The following is a 25483-nucleotide window of genomic DNA, read 5'->3' as shown; positions in this document are numbered from 1 at the left end:
TGGAAGGAAAAATCCTCAAGACAGTACGAGCTATCTATGAAAAACCAATAGCCAACATGGTAGTCAATGGAGAAAAGATTAACACAATCTCATTGAAAAAGGTGACCAGACCAGGATGCCCCTTGTCCCCCCTCTTATTTAATTTCATACTGGAGGTTTTATTTAATAGCATAAGGCACAGAAAGACATCAAAGGTATTTTTCTGGGGAAGGAAGAGGTGAAACTATCATTATTTGCAGATAATATTATTTTATATATGGAAAATCCCCAAAGCTCCACAAGGGGAGTACTGGAAGAAAAAGAGGAGTTTGGCAGAGTGGCAGGATACAAGATCAAAAAACAGAAGCCCATTGGACTGCTTTACACATCAAATAAGACAACAGAAGGGGAGAGAAAAAAGGTGGTACCCTTCACAATAGGCAAGCACAAATAGAAATATCTAGGGATATACCTGACTAAAATAACAAAAGATCAATATGAGGAAAACTACAGAACACCATTACAAGAAACCAAGAGTGACCTCAACAAATGGAAGAATATCCCATGCTTGTGGATTGGAAGACTCAATATAGTAAAGATGTATATAGTAAAGATGTTAGTTCTGCCCAAGGCACTATATAAGTTTATGCAAGCCCGATACAATTACCCTCATCTTTCTTCAAAGAAATGGAAAAACTGATTACCAACTTCATATGGCGAGGGAAGAAGGCCAGAATTAGCAGAGAACTTGTGAGGAGAATCCAGCCCCTAGCACATGAATCCAGCAGGTGTAATTGTACAGCAATAATAAGTAAAGTTTATAGTAAAGTTATAGAGATACTGTGAGACAGACGAGAAATTGAAATAATGAAGTCAGACACCATTCATGGTAGCAATGCTCACCTCAGCCTCACTTGGTGGATAGATAGAGATATTTAATGCTAACCAAAGCTTTTATATTCTCTGGGGACATGAAAGCCCCTTAATTACAGGGGAAGACATATGTCACAGGAAAGGGCTATACTATAGGTAATATAGTAATTGGAGGGGGGGGGATTTAGAGGTATCCACGCAACAGGAAGAGGAAGGATTGGGGGTATACATGTGGTAAGATAGGCGGATCTTAGATTCAGGATGGCAGCTGAATTTTGGATGTCACTGAGCCCGTTTGACCTCCAAATGAAGGGGGAGGAACAGAGGGTGGAGCACATCCTGGCCCATCAAGCATTGATGACGATATTCCTGCTCAGAGCAGCCAATTCACAGAGAAGACCATATGGCCGGCCCCCTATGAGACACGGCATCCCTCACTGACCTATAGCCCTATAGGGGCTAACACTGGAGACACAGTGAGGGAATTCTGCCTAATATGATCCCACCACACCAAGGAAAACACTAAGGGCATGGAACAGAGCAGCAAGGAGAATAGAGCAACAAAGTCCCCAAGTGAATACCAAATATAGACTTTGGGGCCAGAGCTTGTTGCCCCATCAGACTTGAACTGAAAACACTCCTAAAGGCCAAGAAACAGTCCTTGAACTGACTACAAGCTTTTCCTTCCTCTTTTTGTCATTGGCTTGTTGTTATTGGTGTTTGGTTTTCTTTAGTTGCTTGGTTTTTCTGTCTTGTTTTTGTGCATGTTATTATCTCCACAGGTTTGTCTAAATAAGATAGACTGGATGAACAATCTGGAGGAGAAAACAATGGGACTGGTAGTCCTGGTGGCACATATTAGAGGGGCAGGTGGGGGGGATAGAAGTGGTGTTAACAAAGCCAGGGACAAAGGAACAAGTGATTCAAATTGGTGGTGAGGAGGGTGTAGGATGCCTGGTAGGGAAGGATCAAGGGTAATGTAACCGAGAGGAATTACTGAAACTCAAATGAAGGCTGAACATGATAGTGGGACAAGAGAAAAGAAAGGAAATAGAGGAAAGAGCTAGGAGGCAAATGGGTATTTATAGAGGTCTAAATACAGGAATACACATATGTAAATATATTTATACATAATTACATAGAAATAGATCTATGTACATATATTTTTATGTTCAAGTATCAAGGTAGCAGATGGACATTGGGTCTCCACTCAAGTATTCCTTCAATGCAAGAATACTTTGTTCTATTAAACAGGCATTCCATTATGCTCACCTTGCAAACACAATCACTGAAGACAAATGGTTGCGTAAGCAAATGTGGTGAAGAAAGCTGATGGCACGAGGCATTCAAAAGATAGAGCATCTGGGGGCTTTAAAACTTGAAGATAAACAAGTGGTTATCTAGCTCAGAAGCAACAAAGCCCACATGGACAAAGCACACCAGCCTGTGCTATCAGGAGGTGTTGAAGGGATGAGGTACCAGCCATCAAAGAACAAAAATTCCTATCATTGTGAATGAGGGGGGAGTGTAGAGTGGGGACCCAAAGCCCATCTGTAGGCAATTGGACATCCCTTAAGTAAGGGTCGGGTTGAAGAGACAAGCCAGTCAGGGTGCAGAGTAGCAACAATGAAATATACAAATTTCCTCTAGTTCTTAAATGCTTCCTCCTCCCACTATGGTGATCCCACTTCTAATTTACAAATCTAGCTAGACCATAGAATGTACACTGGTACAGATTGGAACTGGAAACACAGGAAATCCAGGGCAGATGATCCCTTCGGGACCAGTGGTGAGAGTGGCAATGCTGGGAGGGTGGAGGGAAGATGGGATGGAAAGGGGGAACCAATTACAAGGATCTACATATAACCTCCTCCCTGGGGGTCAAAACAGAACAGTGAGTGAAGGGAGATGTCAGACAGAGTAAGATATGACAAAATAATAATTTATAAATTATCAAGGGTTCATGAGGGAATGGGGAGTGGGGAGTGAGGTGGAAAAATGAGGAGCTGATGTCAGGAGCTTATGTGAAGAGCAAATGTTTTGAGAATGATGAGGGCAATGAATGTACAAATGTGCTTTACACAATTGATTTATATATGGATTGTGATAAGAGTTGTATGTACCCCTAATCAAATGATTAAAAAAAACTATTAAGTGCCTGTGATTAAAAATTCTCAATGCATGTCTTTGGCAACATTTAAGAACTCAAAGAAAAATTTAATTTCAGTTATTGTTTTTAAAAATTCATTCTTTACATATGTATATGCCTTTATTTAGACCTCTATAAATGCCCTTTGCCTCCTAACTCTTTCCTCTATTTCCTTTGACTTTCCTCTATTCCCACTATCATGCTCAGTCTTCATTTGGGTTTCAGTTAATTCCTCTTGGTTACATTATCCTTGATCATGCCCTACCAGGCCCCCTACACCCTCCTCCCTACTGATATGAATCACTTGTTTCCTTGCCCTTGGGTTTGTTAACACCTCTACCTTTTCCCCCACCTCCCCCTCTCCCATGTCCCACTGGAACTGTTGATCACGTTATTTTTTTCCTCCAGATTATTCATCTAGCCTATCTTATTTAGACAGACCTGTGGAGATGACATGCACAAAAACAAGACAGAGCAAAACCGACCAACAATATAAAATAAAACAACAAGCCATGACAAAAAAAAAAAAAAAAACAAGAAAGAAAAGCTTGTAGTTAGTTCAAGGACTGTTTGTTGGCCATTAGGAGTGTTTTCCGGTCCAGTCTGTGGGAGTACCAACTCCACCTTTGGCATTCCCTGGCTATTCTGTTGTACCCACTTGGTGTTTTGTCTCGGTTTTTCAGGATCAGATCTGGTACAATTTCCACACTGTGTCTCCAGTGTTGTCCCTTGTAGGGCTATGGGTCAGTGAGGGACATTGTGTTTCATAGTGGGGCTGACCATGTGGTCCACTCTGTGGACTGGTTACTCTGAGCAGGAACATCATCCTCAAGGCCTGGTGGGCCAGGATGTGCTCCACTCTCTCTTCCCCCCTCTTCATTTGCTCCCATTTGCTCTGATCAGACATGTTCCTCTCCCAGAGCTGCAGATTCAGTGATTTCCTCTGAAATAAATTATTTTGGGGGGAGGGGCAGGTGTCCACATAGTTGGGATTGGGGCCAGACACTCAGACCTCTCCACTGGTTCCCTACTCCATGCCGACATGTTGCATTCACACCTTGGAGCACTGGGTTGAAGTCTGGTTCCCTCTTTCCCTGTGGAGATATAAACAATACCCTCCCCTTGTGGGTTAGTGCCCTGTGCCCCCGCTACATATATATATATATATATATATATATATATGTTTTCCTTTCCCCACTTCCTTTTTAGTTGGCTACCATATGCTTCTCTGGATTTGGTCTAGTCCCTACCATACTACCTGACCTGAACACCAGAAATGTTTGCACAAAGTAGCTTTTTCTTTAGCCTTTTACATTTTTTAAGCTTACCTCAATGGACTGATATTGTACTTGTCCTTTTTTGTTTGGCTTATTTCACTTAGCATGATTTCCTCCAGTTCTTTCCATGCAACAAAGTGCTTCATACATTCAGCACTGCTTTTCAGTGATGCATACATAGTACTCCATTGTATGTATGCACTACAGCTTTTTAATCCACTTGTCAGTTGGTGGAAATTTCGGTTGTTTCCAACTCATTGAAATTGTGAACTGAGCAGGAATGAACACTGAAGCACAGATGTCTGGTCTTGGTTTGTTTTTTTGCGTCTTCTGAGCTTATGCCCAGTAGGGGCATTGCTGGGTCTTATGGTAACTCAATTTCCATCTGTTTTAGATATAGTCTATATGAGGATGTAGAAATAGATCTATGTGCACATATTTTTAGGTTTAGTATTAATGAAACAGATGGACTTGGGCCTCCACTCAAGTACTCCCTCATTGCAAGAACACTTTGTTCTATTTAATTGGCATTCTATGATGCTCACCTTCCCAACACATCCACTGAAGACAAAGTGGGTGAATAAGCAAATGTGGTGAAGAAAGCTGATGGTGCGTGGCTATCAAAAGAGATAGTGTCTGGGGTCTTAAAGGCTTGAAGGTAAACAAGTGGCTATCTAGCTCAGAAGCAACAAAGCCCACATGGAAAAAGCACATCAGCCTGCATGATCTCAAGGTGCTGAAGGGATCAGTTAAGAGGCATCAAAGAACAAAGACTCATATAATTGTGTTCTCACCTCCATGATATGATCGATGAACACAAATGGTGCATAAGAAAATGTGGCAAAGAAAGCTGATGGTGTGCAGCTATCAATAGCTATGGCATCTGGAGTCTTAAAGACTTAAAGGTAAACAAGCGGCCATCTAGCTCAGAAACAACAAACCCTCATGGAAGAAGCACACCAGCCTGTGCGATCATGAGGTGTGAAAGGGATCAGATATAAGGCATCATCAGAAAAAAAAATAATATCATTGTGAATGGGGGAGGGATTGCAGAGTGCATACCCAAAGCCATCTGTAAGCAACTGGACATCCCCTTACAGAAGGGTTGTGGGGAGGAGACCAGCCAGTCAGGGTGCAGAGTAGCAACAATGAAATATACAAATTTCCTCTAGTTCTTAAATGCTTCCCCGCCTCCCTAATCTAAGGATCCCAATTCTACCTTACAAATCAGGTTATACCAGAGGATGTACACTGGTACAGATAGGAATTGGAAACACAGGGAATCCAGGGCAGATGATCCCTTCAGGACCATTGGTCAGAGTGGCAATACCGGGAGGGTGGAGGGAAGATGGGATGGAAAGGGGGAACCAATTACAAGGATCTATATATAACCTCCTCCCTGGGGGACGAAACCGAAAAGTGGGTAAAGGGAGACATCAGACAGAGCAAGATAGGACATTATAAATTGTAAATTATCAAGGGTTCATCAGGGGGGAGTGGGGAAGGAGGGGAAAATGAGGAACTGGTGCCAGGGGCTTAGGTAGAGAGCACAAGTTTTAAGAATGATGAGGGCAATAAATGTACAAATGTGCTTTACACAATTGATATATGTATGGATTGTGATAAGAGTTATGAGCCCCTAATAAAATGATTTTTAAAATCATTGTTTTAGTAAATCAATTATTTATAGAAAAATTTCAAATTACAGTAAATCAAAATTGACTCCTTCATATAATGGAGTGGAGGGAGTCCTGTGGGTGGAATAGGGGTTCACATGTGACTGCTAACTACAGTGTCATCGCTGGGAAACCACCAGCCACTCCTCAGAAGAAAGATTAGATTTGTTACTGTTCTGAAGAGCTCCTGTTTCAGAAATTCAAAGGGGAAATGCTAAACTCTTCTATTGGTTAGCTACGAGTGAACATCAACTCAAGGCTGTGTTTGAATTGAGTTTATTCAGCAAAAATCACATGTCATTCCAAAATAGCTGATATCAAAGCTGTTCATTCACACAGAATTATATTTATTTTAAGAATTATATTGGTGTTCCCAGGCAGTGGCATCACTGGCCCAGTTATCATAAAATACCATATAATAAAAATAGTTATAAATTTCTTAAATATAATATTCTTAGATTATATGAATGCTAACAGCAAAATTAATTTATAAACTTTACATTAAGCTATCTTAGTAAATCACATTATTAGAAACTAAATGAAAGTCTTTCTGATTTTTCTTTTTTCCTGCGATTACTTCATTCTCAAAAAAGTTACTGATATACATGCATGAAAATAACTACTGAAATATTTTAACTAAAACAACAGACAATTTGACTACAACAACAATGAAAACATCATTAGCAAATAAACCAAGAACTGCATGTTTGTAATGTGTTCAGGCAAAATGACTAGAGTTGAAGCATCATGAAACTAGGTAAGAATGGCAGCTCAGAACAGAGTGCATTAGAAGGTTCAAAAAATTAGCACAGAGTTTTAGACATGGATGCTTAATGAAATGTGTTAGCTGGGCTTACAAAAATGTTTCTGTTGTTTTCCCTAATGACATGGTTCCAAAAGTAAAATCTAATAATTATAGACACTCATTCTGGTGGCATTTGTGCTGACATTGTCACCCAGCGTTGTCTGCGCTCACTTAGTAATGCCATCATTGCTAAGAAGTATACTAGGTGCCTATGGCTACCATACTAAAACCAAATATATGTCTTAAAATTGCAATCCTATTGTACAAACAGTTCTAAATGCTGGAAATCCAAACAGGTCATAAGCCAAGCAACTCTTTATGGAAAATGTAGGCAAAAAAATTGTTCTAAGCCTTTTCCTTGCACTTGTCAATGCCTGCATGTTTTGTTTTACCTTAAGGAGCCTTGCCAATCTTTAAGAGTGGTTTTGCATAGCTGTCTCTCCTTTAAAGCAACTGATACTAAAATTTAGCAGCTTTAAAAATAAAATAGAAGTTATTGATATAAGTGCACAAAAATAACTACTAAAATAACTCTATTTTCTTAGAGTACAGGAGGCCAGAAGTCTGAATTCAGCATGTGGATCTAGCAGGATGTTCTACTGGGAATGGTGAGCCCAGCAGTTTGGGGCAATGGTTGGTGTTCTCTGTAAACCCTTGTCATTCTTTGGTGATCTTTGGTGATTTTTGGTGTTCCTGGTATTTTATTTATTTTCTGTATGTCTCTCTCTTCATGGGTTATATTACCTTTGTTTGTATCTTTGTGTTTTTGTCAGCTTTTTATGACAGAGACATGATTAGGTGTAGAGCATATAGTACTTTGAAATATTGAGGTCTGGTATGACTTCTCTAACATAACCAAAGAAAACTGCTGACAGACTGGATCAGACACACAGGTACATAGGCCAAGACTGTGAATAACATTTGAAATAATGGGAACTCCAGAGTATTTCTTTGTGCTTGCCAAAGCTGCATATGAACTGACTGTCAGTCAAACACAAAAAGGGGGTGGGTAGGCAAGGTTGTGCATCAGGGTTGTAGCCTCTCATCTTACTTATAAGATCTGTATGCTGAGCTAACAAACCAAGATGCTTGTCTATGTAAAGAAGAAGAAGGTGGCCATTGAATTTGAGGAAGGCTTATTAATAACTTACAACATGCAGATGGCATAGCCTGACTTGTTGAAAGCCATGTGATATAAAGCACTCATGAAGCTCAGACTATAAACTTCACTAGGGATTACCACTCAATGTAAAGAAAATCACAATCCCCATGATTGGACTTTTATGCAACATCATGGTTAAGGGACAACACAATGAAGATGTCAAGGATTTCATTTTACTTGGATCTACAACCATTGCTCATGGAAGCAGCAGTGAAAGAGCTAATATATGTTGCACTGGGAAAATCTGCTGCATAAGACCTTTGAAGTTTTAAGGAACACAGGTGCCTTTACTAAGGACAAAAGCATGCAAGAGCAAAGCCAGGGCATTTTCAGTCACCTGGTGTGAACTTGAGGGCTGGATAATGAATAATGAAAGCTTCAGAAAAGTTGATGCATGTTAATGAAGGTATTGATAAAGAATACTGGAATTACTATGGAGTGCCAGAAGAACAAGCACCTTTTTTTTTTTTTTTTGGAACAAGTGCAGATAGACTGTGCCTTAGAATGGTGGGGAAAAGAATGGTGAGATTAAATTTCATGTACTTTTAACACTTTATTGGGAGATACCAGGTACTAAAGAATACCATCATGCTTGACAAAGTAGAGGATCAGTAAAATAGAAGAAGGGACTTGAGCTAGGGAGACACAGCAACTGCAACAATGAATTCAAGCAGAGCCTCAAATGTCACGATGTGTAGGTCTGGGCTGTGTGTCCTTCTGTTGTACATAGGTGACTATAAGTAAGGATTTATTTGATGGCATCTAACATTTATATATTGTTGCTGTTACAGTTCTTAAGGTAGTATCAGGTAACGGGGACAACCTGTATCTCATTTATAGGGATTCTAGTCATACATGCTTAATATGACCTCATGTTAACTACTGGTCAGTGTGTTGGATTGTAGCTTGTGTATTGCTGTGATTCTGGAAAACTATGCCACCAACATTTCAAATATGCCACCAAAGTCACTCATGCTAGACAGGTTTCACCAGAGCTTGCAGACCAAGATCAGATTGGAATGAAGGAATAGTTTATGAGGATTAGCTTCATAAGTTTTGAGGGTTGCTATAGAAAACCTTAAAAATAACAAGGGAATGCTTTTATGTTAGTGCCAGGAAATGGGTTCCTCAAATTGGCAGTAATTCAAAATACGACTGAGGAAGAGCTGCCTCCTCAAAGTAGAGTCCACATTAATGACATGATAGATTAAACATTTTGGGGCATCATATGCTGATGGAACAGAGTTCAAAGTGAGAAAAAATGTAAATATCCAGTAATGAAAAGTGTGGCATCAATCTAGAAAAAAATGAAAGCATTCAAAACTGAAATTCTATGCATTAATAGACTGAAATGGATTTGGTGGGCCATTTTTGAGTAGGCCAATCCTGTGATTTACTACACTAGAACTGAAAAAGGTCAAAAGAAATTGTGTTGCATTCAATTCCAGAAAGCACATTTCAAAATCCATCTTGTAGTACAATGTTTTCAATGATAGGATAATATCTATTCGTCTACAAGGAAGTTCAGTAAATACAACTATTAGTCAAATGTAAACACTGACCACTAAAGCTGGTTATAAAGAAATTTAAACAATTTTACAAACTTCTTTTGTCTGAAACTATCAAATTGATCATTAAGGCTGACTATAAACTGAAAGTTAAAAATAAAGAAGAAGGATCATTAGTTGTAAAATACGGCTTTGATAATAGAAACAAAGATGGCGATAGTAGCATAGAATTTCAACAACCAAAGACTCGTGTCAGCAAATAGCTATTTTTCAACAGTATTAGTGGTGACTATCTATATGGAGCTTGCTAGATGAAACACTCAGGAATCAAATGGAATATGTCTGGGAGGAGATGATGGAGAAATAATCAGCAACCCCCCACCCCCCAAAAAATCATCAGAACCAGGTTGAAACTGACTATCAGTTTCATATTTGTAAGTTCAGGTTGAAGATGAAAATAGTGAAAACAAATCCACAACACCCCAACTGTGACCTTTGGTATACTCCTCCTGAATTTAGAGGCCACAGGAGATCTGATGAGTTGTGGGATGGCATACAAGAATATCACACAAAGGTCATTAAAAAAAATCAAGAAAGAAAGAGAAGACAAAAGTGGATGTCAGCAGAGACTATGAAAACTGCTCTTGAGAACAGAGTAGCTAAAGGGAATGGCGATGTGATGAAGTAAATAAGCTGAAAGGGAAATTTCAAAGGAAAGCCCAAGAAAACAACGGCGTAGCAGCTGAGTCAGGAGGTAGATCATAGAACAGAGCGAGGAGGTTAAGACCAGTGCTTCTGTGAGGGAGGCTGACTTGAGTATGTGTTGTATCTGGACACTTCATGGGGAAGTTGGACTTACTGACCTGCAGAAATGGAGCAGAATGCTTTCTGGTTACTTTTACGGGTGTGAGGTGTCTCTGAGCACTTAATTCAGGGAGCTGGGTTGCTGCCGTGTGTAGCTTCAGGATGAGGCTTACAGCCGAGTGGTATACCTTTTGGGGGATTTATTAGCTGACCTGCAATGTCTTAACATGTACTGGTAAACACCTGCATTGAGCATTTCTACTGATGTGACAACTGGTTAGCATTTTCAATAAACCCTTTACTGATGAATTTTGCCTGTGAGTTTCTGTGTTGTTATCACAATAGAACCCAGAGAGATCAAGTAGAGAATCTTAGAAACTAGAGAAGCAAAATAATGAATATTAAGACAGCACGTTTTTAAAAATTATCCTCGGATTTAAATTTGCAATAAATGGATTATTTTCCCTTTTATTCACTTGTCCTCTTATTTCAACCATTCTCAGCCTTGTATCTTATGGTGAGAACATTTTTTTAACCTGTGAATCCTTCTTTAAAAAATTGGTAGAAAAACATCACGTATATAAAAACATTGCCTTTCACTGGGGGCTAGCCCGAAGCACGGGTACAAAAACAGAGAAGGCATAAGAGCTTACAACACCGGGAATCCAGGAATGGGAGTGGGAGTAGCGATACCAGAGGGCAGGGGGAAGGTGGGGAGCGGAGGGAAGGAAAGGGGAGCCTATCGCGGTGATCAACGCATAGCTACACCACCACCCCCTCCCCCCAAGGGGGACAAACACATAAATCCTGGAGAAAGGGAGACAGTGGTTGCTGTAAAATAAGGAAATAATAATAATTTATCAAGGGACTGTGAGGGTGGGGAGGCACAAGGAGGGGAAAGAGGCACTGACATCATGGGCTCAATAGAAAGTAAGTATCTTTACTTTCTTCATTTGTATGTACAACACATGTTCCAATATGCTTGATACAATTAATATATGGATTGTTTCAAGAGCTGTAGGAGCCCTCAAAATGTTTTTATAAAATTCTAAATAACTGCTATGCAGTGTTATTTTTATTTTATATTGCTATACCTATTATTATTACAAAACATTATGGTTTCCTACTTGGTTTCTTTAGAGCAAACAAGAAACCATTCTTGGAAGAGGAATTATGAAGATGAAAGTAGTAAAAAAATGAAGTGATAGCAATGAAAATGAAATAAAATGATGATGTCACAAGATAGAAATATTTAGCAAGAAGGTGGGAGTCCATCTGGCTGGTACACAGGGATTGTGAATATGGGCCAGTTGGCTCAGGTAGCAAATGATTTTGGAAAATGAAGTTGTCTGGCACCAAGTGTAGGGACTGGGAAATGAAACACAACAACAATTTATTGAACACCTGCTATATGCCAGGTAATTTTATTGCTGTCATATTTCAGAGTTGTCCACATTTTTGTTTTCACAGATTATAAAAGAAAGAAAAACCAGACACCTGGTAGAACATTACACCTTCAAGCTAGAGGTTCAGAATTAAATCTCTCTTATAAGGCTGTATTTTGGATAGTGATTGATGATGAATTTGTAAAATGTCTTATATAGAAATAAAATAAATCCTTAATTTGCTTCTTTGGAGCAAAATCCATTTATAGGGTCCCACCTTTACAGGGATGAGCCTCTAGTGAATCTCCAATCCACATTGTCTAGAAATAACAATAACCTCCAAACCAGATGGTGAGCATTGTTAAGGGGATTTTAACAACTGTACTCAGGCTGGAATGTACTGCCTTCTAATATGATCTTCCTGTGGAGCCCATGAGAATATACTCTAAACTTTTAACGTCCTCTAGTCTTACACTGCAGTCTCTACTGGCTTGTGTGGCCATTGTTAATGGATCTTTGCTTGGTGTCTGCCCTAATCCTGTGTAGTTATTTGGTTAGAGGAACTGAAATTAACAGAAATATGAAGATAGCAAAGGGATTGATGATTACATGCAGACACAGATGAAGAGGTGATATTAGGGAATAAACATCAATGTATAAAAGAAGGGGAATTTTTTTCAAAGTTCATCATGACAATAATTGAATAACCCTTCATATGAATAAGTCATTGAATTGCATTATGTGTTAATTATAGATCAATTTAAAAATTAAAAATGTACATTCTAATACCAAAACAAAGCAAAATAAAGCAAACTCTTATTGGTAATATGGCTTTCTGGAGCCAAGAATAAAATGTCATGTAAGAGATATGGAGCAAAGAGGTAATGATATTGGGTCAAAGACAGGCAATTCTATGATTCCCAAACTAGCATTCCTAAGCAGGCATCATCCTCACTGAGGAAAGGCCTTGGCCTTCTTTGAAGCAAAACTTCCCATGATGAGCTACACTTTGAGGGAAAGTCCACTCAGGGATGCCAGAAAACCAAAGAAATAGAAGAGTATATTTGCCACCACCTGAAGTTAATGGCTCTGCCAGACTTAGCACCTAAAGCAAACATTGTGATCCATAAGTTCCTTCACAATGTTGGCAATGAACTGAACACTGGATGGGGTTAAAGAATCTTTATTTTTAACAAGTAGATTGTGAGATGGCAAATTCTGCGATACTGCTGATGCTAAAAATCCATGCCATTCTTTCAGAACCACAGATGCCTTCTAAGCCATCCATTCTTTATTATAAACTGGGGCATTCACAGGGCTTAGTTCAAACTTTTACAGTAAATATAATTATAAGAGTAAAAGGAAAATTCATTGAAATGTGTCCATTGGAAATTATATGTCATCATTTTTATCTTAATAGAATGGCTATTACCTTATTCAAGTAGAAAGCTATAGACAGCAAAATGGTACCCAGCCATTTGTGAACTAGATAAACCATCAGAAGAAGAACTTAACACAATATGCTTGCTGTTGATTTCTTTTAATCACAAAAATTATTTTCTTGCACTTCATTATACCAAATATTTCTACATCATTTTAATGTAGCAAAGAAAATATGCTAAACATTTTTATTTAGTTTGTCTTCAATTATTAGAATGCATTTTTAAAAAGTTGAGCAGTGTAAAATATGGAGTAAATGTTATTCTCAATGGAAAGTTCATTTTATCTCTCAGGCAAAGTAAGATGAATTGAAACAGGTTGCCTGAAGTACTGTCTTGAAAATTATTTTTGTGCTAACCCGAGGCTCAGATAAAAAGATAATAATCTGACAAGAGTAATGAAAAGGAAGACTCAGTATTATACATTGATAAATTTGGGACGGTGAGAAGTTTATGATTACTTTTTCCATATGTTTATATGAAAAAGTGCTTGTATGACTATAAATTGATTGCAAGTATACACTTCTAATTATTATCATGAACACATTTATCACTTCATCACTTATTGTTTAATTGTATATTTATTGATCTCTAATTGAAATTTCCCAGATAGCCATAATAGTTGGATAACGTATTAATTCTAATTCCATTGTTATATTTAATTTTGTGACAGACCATCTAGCACACACTTAAGTGTTAGTGTTCTCATTTGTTGAATAAGTCATGCTTCAGTGCCATTTTGAGGGGTCGTAGGAATCATAGTGTACAGTACTGATAATCAATTCCTCCTACGATACAGGCATGGAGTTTAGGTACATAGTATCACTAGTAACAATCATCTAGAAATTCAAAGACATGAATGCATTGTCTCTAATAGGCTATGTTTCAGTAATCTATTTTAAAAATCCAAAAATTTAGTTTCCTAAAATAACATAATTGTTTTTTCTGACCATATCCAACAGTCGAGTATTCAGGTACAGCCTACATAAGTAAAATCTGCAATCTCATGTGTATTTCAAGGTTTCTTCTACCACTGTTGGTTGGCAACATTCAGTCCTATGGATGTAGGTATACGGTGCTCCATTTTCTTGTGTTCCCCTTTTCAGTTGCTAGAGGTTGTTCTGCAGCTCTTAGAAAATGGCCCTCTTACAAGCTGGTATTTTTTTTTCCTTAGGCGGCCATCTAGCTGAGAAGCAACAAAGCTCACATGGAAGAAGCACACCAGCCTACCCCAACACAATCACTGAAGACATAAGCAAAAGCGTTGAAGAAAGCTGATGGTGCCTGGCTGTCGAAAGATATAGAATCTGGGGTCCTAGAGGCTGGAAGATAAACAATGGGCCATCTAACTGAGAAACAAGAAAACCCACATGGAAGAAGCATACCATCCTGTGAGATCACAAGGCATCGACGGGATCAGGTATTAGGCATCAAAGACAAAAAACAAAACACATAATATTGTGAAAGAGGGGGAGTGCGGAATGGGGACCCAGGGTCCAGCTGTGTGAAATTGGACATCCCCTTGCAGAAGAGCCACAGAAAGGAGATGAACCAGGCAGGGTGCAGTGTAACAATGATGAAATATACAATTTTCCTCTAGTTCTTGAATGCTTCCTCCCCCTACCACTATCATGATCCCAATTCTACCTAACAAATCCGGCTGGATCAGAGGATGTACACTGGCACACATAGAAACTGGAAACACAGGGAATCCAGGACAGATGAACCCCTCAGGACCAGTGGTAAGAGTGGCAATACTGGGAAGGTGAAGGGAAGGTGAGGGAGAAAGGGGGAACAGATTACAAGGATCTACATATAACCTCTTTCCTGGGGGAGAGACAGTGGATAAGTGGGTAAAGGGAGATGTCGGATGGTGTAAGATATGACAAAATAATAATAATTTATAAATTTATCCAGGGTTCAGGATTGGGGAGGGAGGGGAAAAATAAGGAGCTGATACCAAAGGCTCAAGTAGAAAGCAAATGTTTTGAGAATGCTGATGGCAACATATGTACAAATGTGCTTGACACAATGAATGGATATATGGCTTGTGATAAGAGTTGTATGAGTCCCCAATAAAATGAGTTTTAAAAATATCAACAGGAGAATCTTTGACACTTTAAAAAACTAAATACATAAGATGGACTTATCTGATGTAGTTAACTCCATCATCATAACTTGCCTTTTGCTTAACTCAAAGTCATCTAGTTGGATCTGTAACAAATGCCCAAACAAACCTTATGCAATTATCTTCATTCCTACTCATGGCGACCCAATTTCCTACAGAGTGTAATTTGTTGAAAAACTTTAACTAGACTCTTTAAGGGTGATTATCAAATAACCAATTAGGCCATGTGTGGGATAAAACTGCCAAGAAAAAGAATTCACATATCAATAGTGAATTCAATAGTTCTATTATAGTAAAAAGAGTTGGACAATCAACAATACAATCAGTTCTAGAGCATTTTCTTCCTTCTTGTGTTCATTGTTATTAACTCCCAATTTCCTTTCAACACACAAACACACACACACACACACACACACGTAGCACCAAACAAACCAACAATAACACAAATAAACCAGAGAAAACTTTCATAGAACAGAAAGCAGAAAATATTAAAACAAGGACAAATTTAAAATGGATCAGAAGGGAGATAGAATGAAAGCACGTTATATTTTAACATAGCTAAATCTGCAAAAATCCATTTTTGCAAAACTTTCCATTTTACTCTGCAGGATAGCAGATCTTTCCACATCCCTGCTCTATGGTCAGAGGGAAGTCAGCATAGACTTAACCCAAGATTATTGACCCTTCACTTGTTCTTTTTCTTTTAACTGAACAATTTTAAAATGCATCAAAGAGGAGACAAAATGATAAGGTTTTACATTTTAACCTGACTGCATATTCCAGAATGAAGTTCGCAATGTTCTCTACCTGATAATAAGGTTATTCCCATCTCTGGACTATGGTCAGAGTGAATTCACCATAGGCTCGATCCATACTGGGACTCTGCAAATGAATCTTGGAACTCCACTGTTATCCATCGTTTTCTGCAAACCAGGTGTTCACAATTTAAACTCTGATACCATCCCCTCCCTTGAATTTGAATGCATTATTTATATCCTTGGATCCTGCAGGCTGGTGTGCATTTTTCATGTGGACTTAGTTGACTCCTCACTGATGGCTGCTTACTTGAAGACAAGCTTCAGAGGCCAGACAATATGCTTTGTGAAAGCCACACATCATAAGCTTTCTTCACCACACTGTGCTGCATCAGGGATCTAGTCAGGAGGGCTAAGATCAAGCAGGACCGCATCATAAGAACTGATCTAAGATTCGGGCTAGACTTAAGTGTGAGCTCCAAGTTTATTCATGTACCCATAAATCACCAACCTTCCTGCTACCAATTGGTCTTAATGACCTACACCAAAGATCTCAGACCTTTACTATTTCTGCAGAACTCTGTTCACCTTTTCCATATAGCTAATATAGTTACATTAGTGAAATCCATCATCTTGGTAGTCTGCCTTTCATTCAGAGAGAGAAGATTATACAGGATGTGCATACTGGGAGGAAGGTGCCCTCGTGATGTTACGGTTAGCCATTGAGCTGATAACTGCATGTGAGGCAGTTCCAATTCACCCACTCTGAGAGAGAAAAGGGAGTCTCTCTGCTTCTGTAAAGATATTATAATACAGAGGTGCTTTGGTTTGGAATCAACGCTGCGGCAGTTGATGAGTAGGCCAGAAAAAAGGAAAACTATCACACAGCTCTGCCATCCACATTCTACTTAACATACTCTGCTTATTCTATATTTTATTAGAAATGTGACACATTTGTTATGAAAATTTCAGAAACAATGAAAAGGTCAAAAATAAAATATTTTGTCTGTGTTTTACCACCTATGGGACATGAAAATAGTACTTGGGATTGATTTCTCATCCTCAAAACAATTTTATATGTATGCATAACTATATATTCTTTTGACTATTATATCATGCAGTACATATTTTATATCCTATTTTCCCATCTAAAATGTTAGAAATATTTCTCATGTTACATATCTTATGGTAAAAATATTTTCCAAAGACAGCAGAGTATTTTTATATGTATACACCACCACTTATTCAATAAAGTCCTTAAATTCTCTTTCATAGTTTTCATATTATAACTATCAGTAAAGTTGAAGTCTTTACTTTCAGCAGTTTTATTGATTTAAAGTTTGGGATAGAAAATTTTCATATACATGTCTTGGTAATGCTCACCAAATGACTAGATAGTCTTATGCAAATGAAGTGTACTGTCAACTTGTTAGTAGCAGCCTATGTCAAACATGAAACCTAAGAAAAACAAAACGCAATACCAGCTGGTCATGTGCCATCCTCTCAATGGTCTCTGTGTCTAAGCCCATTGTTAAAATGACTGTGGCTATACCTTGTCTAGGGAATGCTTCTGTTTAGCTGCCACTCCACTCCACCAAGCATGATGTTCTTCTCCAAGGACTGGTCTCCCCTGGCAACATGTCCAAAATACATGAGAGAAAATCTAGATCCTTGTTTCTAAAGACCATTCTGGCTATACTTCTTCCAAGACAGATTTGCTGGTTTGTCTACCAGTCCGTGTTACTTTCAATATTCTTACAGCACCATAATTCAAAAGCATTGGTTCTTCAGCTTTCCTTACTCAATGTCCACATTTCATGTGCATATGAGGCAACTGATAATACCATGGCCTGTGCTAGTCTCGCCTTAGCCCTTAAAGCAAGATCCTTGTCTTTCAGCACATTAATGAATTTTGTGTAGCAGATTTCCCCATTGAGAGGTACTGTTTGGACTCTAGACTCTTCTTTCAAAGGGCACTGAGAGTGGGTGCAAGAAGCTGACATCCTCAACAACTTCAATTGGTCTATGGGTATCATGATGTTACCTATTGTTCCAATTGTGATGATTTTTGTTTACGTAAGTTATAATTTGTATTAAAGGCTAGAGTTCCTTATCTGTGTGTGCAAGGGCTTCAAATGCACTTTCAGAAAGCAGGGTGTATCATCTGACTATCACCAGTTAGTAAGCCTTTCTCCGATCTTGATGCTGCATTCCTCTTCAAGGAATCAGGTTCTTCGATTATTTGCTCTGCATAGAGATTTAATAAGTATGGTGAGAGTATCAAATCACGAAGAACATATTTCCTGATGATAAATAATGTAGTTTTCCCATAAGCACAATGAAGCATTCTGGAATTATTCTTTTTCTCAAGGCTGTCGTTAGTTTTTTACGATCTACACAGTTGAACGCCTTGGCATAGCCAATAAAATGCACAGAGACATTTTTCTAGTACACATTTCTCTCTGCCTAGATCCATCAGACATCAGCAATGATACTGGATTTTGCATGTGTAAAATTTGATATTGAGATGGTCTTGAAATTCAGTGAAATACACTCAAGCTTTGATTTTCTTTCTTGTGGACATGTTTCAATTTTCTTCAGTGCCATTAACTATTGATGGTCTGCTCCATAGTGAACCCAGGCCTGGGTTTAGCTGCTGATACTGAGTTTCTCCATGGTCTCTCCCACAGCCCATTTGATTTCTGGGTTTCCTTCTGGAGAAGTCCATGTGTACAGTCACCATAAATAAGGCGTTGGCTATGAATAAGTTGTTGGTCCTACATAATTCTATCATGGGGTCTCCAGCTTTATTTCTATCATCTAGATTTTCATTAAGTGTGGAGGACCCTTACTTTTGATTGATCAGTTTGCTCTTCTCATGAGTATCCAGAAAAAAATTGTCTTAGAGGCAGGAACAAAAAATTCCACAATCAGTAGAAGGAGGGACCGAGGTCACCTGAGACTCATGCATGGAGCACTAATATCAGGAGGGATCATGAAGTTGTAAGTCACCGTGGTAGCAGAGATCATGAGATAGCTTGATGGGTTTCCCAGCTTACTTAATGAGGAAAGTTGAGTGCCTTGAGGCATAAATATAGCTTTCACAGTGGGGTAACCTTTTGGCATTTATCAGTACTAAAAATTTGTGTAGCACTTACATGAGCAGGGTGGAAGCAAAGTGGCCGCATGGCTGAGAGACTGGGGTGAGAGAAAGGCCTGGGTGCTAACCACACATGCTGTTGCAGCCAAAAAATATCATGTCCCTAATATCTTGTGATTTTTACTTTCAGTGACCGGTCAGTGTGCCTTTTAGAAATCTATGCACCGTGTCTGCACGTCTGTGTGTTCTCGGTAATAGATTGGTGAATCCAGCATAGTACAGTACCATCTGTGGGTTGGGCAGTTGGCATGAGAGCAGGATAAGGAAAAAATGGATGGAAGAGACATTTCTGGCCATGTCTAGCCTATGAGAATAATTCTTGGGCAGAATGAATTTGGATTCTCTCTTTCCCTGTGTAGTCAGTGGAGATCCCCACATCGTTTCTTCATCTACTATGTTCATACCAACTGAAAGCATGCAATTGAGAAAGCTCAGTCGAGCTCAGCCCCCCTTGGTCCAGATCTCCAAAAAAACGAACCTGTCTTCATATGGGAAATAGTTAGTAGATGGTGTTTAAACCCATTAAATTTTGGAGGTGGCCAATTAATTGGCACAATAACTTCCACAAAGTGCTGGAAGGGAGCTAAATTCATTGCTGTTGAGTCAAATTCAAATTCTAGTCAATGGCGACTCTGTAAGATTCATAGAACTACCCCAGAGGACAGCCAAAGCTGCGGATCTTTATGGAGGGAAATTGCTGCATCTTTCGCCCACAGAGCAGCTGGTTGGTTTGCACTATTTCTGTGTTGGTTAGTAGGCAAGTGCTCAACTACCGCTCTATAATAACTCCTAGAAGTGACTAGCAGTTATAAATGTATATATATATTAAAAACAATTGCCAGTAAATGAGCAATTGTTTAACCAGTTGCTTAAGGACCTGGTGAAAAGAGTGAGATGGCAATTGCTGTCCTGTAGGAAAGGAGCACACTGTTCTGTAAAGACATAAAAAGTGTCATTGAGAAGAAAGACCAACCGGTACATGGGTTTTAGACATCCAAAGAACACCAAGAAGTAAAAGGTTCTTTGCATCATGCGTTCCAGAATTGCTCTCTGACGTGGTGAGACCCAAGACCACATTTCTCTAAGACATTACTGGGACACCAGTCAAGAAATATAACATTTTGAGTAGAATGTCTTAGAAAACACATCCTGTGTAGTCCAATGGCACAAGGAACACGCTCAAGAAACTGAAATCAGACAGACAGACAGAATGCACACACACTTGTAAATGCAATTTAACTTAAGCAAAATCTTGATTTAATTGTAAAAACGCTCCTTTACTTTGCCTTTAAGAAATGTGTCTGAAATAGGGCCTACAGAATTATTTAAGGGAATTGAGTCCAAGAAGTGCAAACTCACACATAGTTTGGCTCAATTGATACAATTTTATTTGGGGAAGAAACATGAGTTTCCTCATGATGATGGCTATCCAATTAAGCACATTTATTACAGGCTTATAGCAAATAGGATCAATCAATCAATAAAAAATGGAGACTCATTTCCTAATGTACATTGATTATTATTATTATTTTCAAAATTTATATTGAAATCCTACTAAAAATTATGTGAAGCCTGGTGGAACTCACTGAGTCTTTCTATTGCACTAGTTCGTGTTACTAGAAATATTGACAGATGGAATTAAAAATAAAATAGAAGAGGAAACTACATATATCATCACTATTAACAGACATTGAGTTAAAAATCAGATTTCTCTCTTGAAGGGTTTTTGGTAAATAAGGTTTTGTAGCAACACATGTGAGCAAGAATCCTTTGTTATATGGCTGTTAAAGCCTAATAAACCTTCATCATATGATCTATCATCAGGCAGTCAACCCCTTTGTAGGATCAACTGTGAGTAGTCAAGCAGTTGTAAGAACGTTAGGGTGTCATGCAACCACCTAACTCAGGTCACAACCCTGATGCAATTGTAAGTATGGTAACTTTCCCCGCGGATGTGGTCTAGTTCCTATATAAGTGATACTGTGGGAAAACTTGCTTTCCTTTGTGCTGGGTTTGGATCCTGCATCTCGTTCATCAACTTCTGATTCATTGTACTTGAGCTGAGTACCTGCCACATTGGCTATTGACCCAAGAATCATCAGTGGCCTGCCATCTGGCCAGTAGACCTTGGATTCATTCGCCTTTTCAATCACAAGACTGGTCTGCTGACCCTAGATTCTGGTGCCTCTGCAGACTTTTGTCAGTCTGTGGTGTTCCTGCTGATTTGGGTTTCATGAGCTCCCCAAGTTGTGAGAAATCTACAGCTTAACATTTGACCTATCCAACTCACATTGGATGTTCTACTTTTACAACTGCGTAAGATATTTTCTTGATATAATTTTCTCTCTTTATGTGTGTGTGTGTATATGTATTTAAAATTGGTTTTGCTTCATTACAGAATCCAGCCTAACACTAATGGAGTCTTTATTTTCTTTAGAATGAGAGACAATACTAAGCCCGTCAAAGGGGTACATAGAAGGATACTGATTATTTACCATATCTTATGTGGCAAGGAAACAAAGAAATAAAGGCACTAAATCATTTGACTTATACATATTGAAATTGACAACAATCAATGTTAGAATGTAATGCAGTTTAATTAATCATATAAATGACTTTTCAGATATATTATTTTATAAATTAGTCTTTGTTCATCATTTCCTTCTATGTTTTATACTTTTCCCCCTTCAAGAATACATATTTATCCTAAAATAATTATTTAAGCTATATTCACTTATCCAAAAGATGCAGCATTATATGAACATCTTTGCTGAAATACCTATGGTATATTCAGAGCAAATAAATAGCATCAGAAAAGGTTATTGAAAGACAAAATGTGGTCACAAATGATTTGCTATTTATGCTGTTAAGAAGCTATAGATTACTACAAATAGTCAGAACATTTGGATGTATTTCTCATTGATGTCAATTGAGCCCCTGGACTTCAATCTATATTTTCAAATTTACAGTTAACTGAAAAGAGTCATGATGAAGTGAGGACATATGAAATTGCAGAAGCAAAGACACACATAGTTTGCCAGTACATTCCTTCTCATGTCAACAGAAGTGGATGGACAAGAACCAAGTGCAGAAACAGTATTTAATCGATGTTATTCAAATCAACCATATCCACAGGTAAGCATCAAAAATATTTTGTTGAATGTTATTGAATATATGTAAAGAAACATAAAGCAAAACAAAAAGCATTGCCATTAAATTGACTCGAACACATGGGTTTCTGAGACAGTAATTCCTAAGAGAGTAGAAAGAGCGTATACATTTAATGTAACTGAAATGCACACTAATCAATGGCTATATGATTGTTCTATCTCAAATAACCTACTCTTTCAGCTCTTTCTCACAGCACACTCCAATTTTTGTCTAGGTTCTATAGTTCATTCCAATGGCCACACTAAACTCACAGACAATATTCACAATTATGGTGTTCATTATGGTAGATAACAAATTATAATTCAGATTATATGCAGTTGTTCAGTCAGGACAAGTTACAAAGTTACTTTAGGGTTGCTAATAGATGTCTAAAGAGCATGCCACTCTGCTGTAAGCCTGAACCCGAAGGCACACAGGCCCAGATCTGCGAATCAACAAACGCAGCATCTGAAATTCAGTGCCAAAATGTACTCCCCTCCCCAAGCCAGCCTCCTGCCTCGAAGCCCTCAGCTTTATTTGTTCTGAAGGCTGTGAAGCTAACTCCTCTGTCATATTCTCTTGTTTCTGATTCTATTTCTAAAGTTCCTCTGTCACTCTTCAGGTGTCGAAGATCTTTTCCTGGATCAAGGAGCTTCAATGTGCAGGGACCTCAGTATCCAGAGAACGCACTCCGTTCCTGGCTTTTTGGGTGGTGAAATCCCCACTGCCTGCTTCTGAAATATATCACTTTCTAGTTAGTGGTATGGCATTCACTTTGAATCCCATTAACAATCATTCATAACTGAATCCTACTGGTATCTTTTCCCACGCTCTCATACCCAGACCCAGCAGAAGAAGATCATGTGGCAGTTACATAGACTATTGTTAAAGAGAGCCATATTAAATGACCTTGAAATGATGTGGCGTTACTTCTGTATATTTTTTAATAATAAGGGAGTCCCTCACTCCCTTGGTCCTTCACTCCCTTGGACCAAGGGAGTGAGGGACGATGCTGGGAGAGTGGAGGGTGAGTGGGTTGGAAAGGGGAAACTGATTACAAGGAGCCACATGTGACCTCTTCCCTGGGAGAGGGACAGCAGAGAAGGGGGGAAGGGAGACCCCGAATAGGGCAAGATATGACAAAATAACGAGGTATAAATTACCAAGGGCATATGTGGGAGGGGGGAAAAGGGAGGGAGGGGGGGAAAAAAAGGAGGACCTGATGCAAGGGGCTTAGGTGAAGAGCAAATGCCTTGAGAGTGATTGGGACAGGGAGTGTATGGGTGTGCTTTGTACAATTGATGTATGTATATGTATGGATTGTGGTAAGAGTTGTTGGAGTCCCTAATAAAATGTAAAAGAAAAAAAAAAGAAAGAAAATGATTAGGGCAAAATATGTACAGATGTGCTTTATACAATTGATGTATGTCTATGTATGGATTGTGATAAGTGTTGTATGAGCCCCTAATAAAATGTTTAAAAAAAAAAAAAAAAGAAAAAAGAAAAGAATGATGGCAACATATGTACAAATTATGCTTGATACAATTGATGTATGGATTGTTATAAGAGCTGTAAGAGCCTTCAATAAAATGATCATTTAATTAAAAATTAAAATAAAAAAATAAAAAAATAAAATAAAAAAAAAAAGAAATAAATAAAAAAGAATTCAACATCAAAAAAAAAAAAAAAAAAAAAATAATAAGGGAGTATATTTAAATTAATGATAAAATTTGTTCAAAATCTTCAGTCCAATGGAGTCACCTATAATTTTAAGCTTCGCTTACCAAAGTACTGCTCATTCTTGAAGTCGTTCAGTGGGATATCCAACTACCTTGGTAAAAAAAAGTATTTTAAATATTTTCTTACAATAGGTTATCTGTTTGCCATGATCTCATAAATTGAATTTTTGACATTTAAAATTGCCTCAGTTCCTGACATTTCCATTTGAAAACTCACTATTCCAAATAACACACACACACACAATTAATGTATGCATGGGAAAAGAGCATAGGGAAATTGGAAAACCGCTATTTGACCAACTGACAAGAAGAGATCTATATTTGCAACCACTCCAAAGAAAAGTAATTCAACAGAATGCTCATATTTTAGGACAAGATCATTGATATCACATGAAAATAAAAATTTGCTGAAGATCATCCAAGGAAGTTTGCAGCAGTGCGTGATAGTGAGCTACCACAGGTTCAGGCCAGATTCAAGAAGACATGGAAAAAGGGATAACATTTTTTATATCAGCTGGATCTAGACTGAAAGCAGAGGATATGAGAAAGGTGTTTACTTGTGTTTTACTGACTACACAAAGACATTTGCATGTGTCATGGCAAACTATGGATAACCTTGAGATGAACAGGAATTCCAGAGCATTTCATCGTGATCATGCAGAACTTGTACATGCATCGAGAGGCAGTTGCTTGAAGGGAACAAGCAAATACGGCAGGGTTTAAAGCCAGGAAAAATATGCATAAAGGTTGCATCTTCTGACCATACTTATTCAATCTGTATGCTGAGAAAAGAATAACAGAAGCTGGATTTTATGGAGACGAATGGAGGAGCAGGAGAGCAGGAAGTATTATTAATCACCTGCAATATGCAAATGACCGACACAAGCTTGCTTGCTGAAAGTGAGAACTTGAAGCACTTGCTGATGAAAATAAAAGACTGCAGCCTTCAGAATGGACTACAACTCAATGGAAAGAAAACAAAAATCCTCAAAACTGGATTGATAGCTATTACCATGGCAAATGAAGATCAGATCAGAGTTGTCAAGGATTTCATCTTGTTTGAATCCACAATGCTCATAGAAGTAGCAGTCAAGAGATCAAATGAAGAATGGCATCGGTTACATCTGCTGCACAAGGCTTCTTTAAAGTGTTGGAATTCAAGGATATTTACTTGGAAGACTATGGTGAGCCTTATTCATGCATGTCAAAGTTGGATATTGAATAAAGAAGACTGAACAAGTATCAAACTTCTGAAGCATGGTGCTGACGGAGGATATTGAAATTACCCTGGATGGCAAAACAACAAACAAACATCTAAGAAGCATAACTACCATGATCATTAGAGACAACGATGGTGAGACCTCCTCTCCCATCCTTTGGCCATATTATTGGAGAGACCAGTCCTGGAGAAAGACATCTGGCTTGTGAAATAAAGGTAGCAGAATATAGGAAAACCCTCAACAAGATGGATTGACAAAGTGACTACAATGGGCT

This window comes from Tenrec ecaudatus, chromosome 6 (genome assembly GCF_050624435.1).
Source record: "Tenrec ecaudatus isolate mTenEca1 chromosome 6, mTenEca1.hap1, whole genome shotgun sequence".
NCBI lineage: Eukaryota > Metazoa > Chordata > Mammalia > Afrosoricida > Tenrecidae > Tenrec > Tenrec ecaudatus.
Note: the sequence above shows the minus strand (reverse complement) of the source record.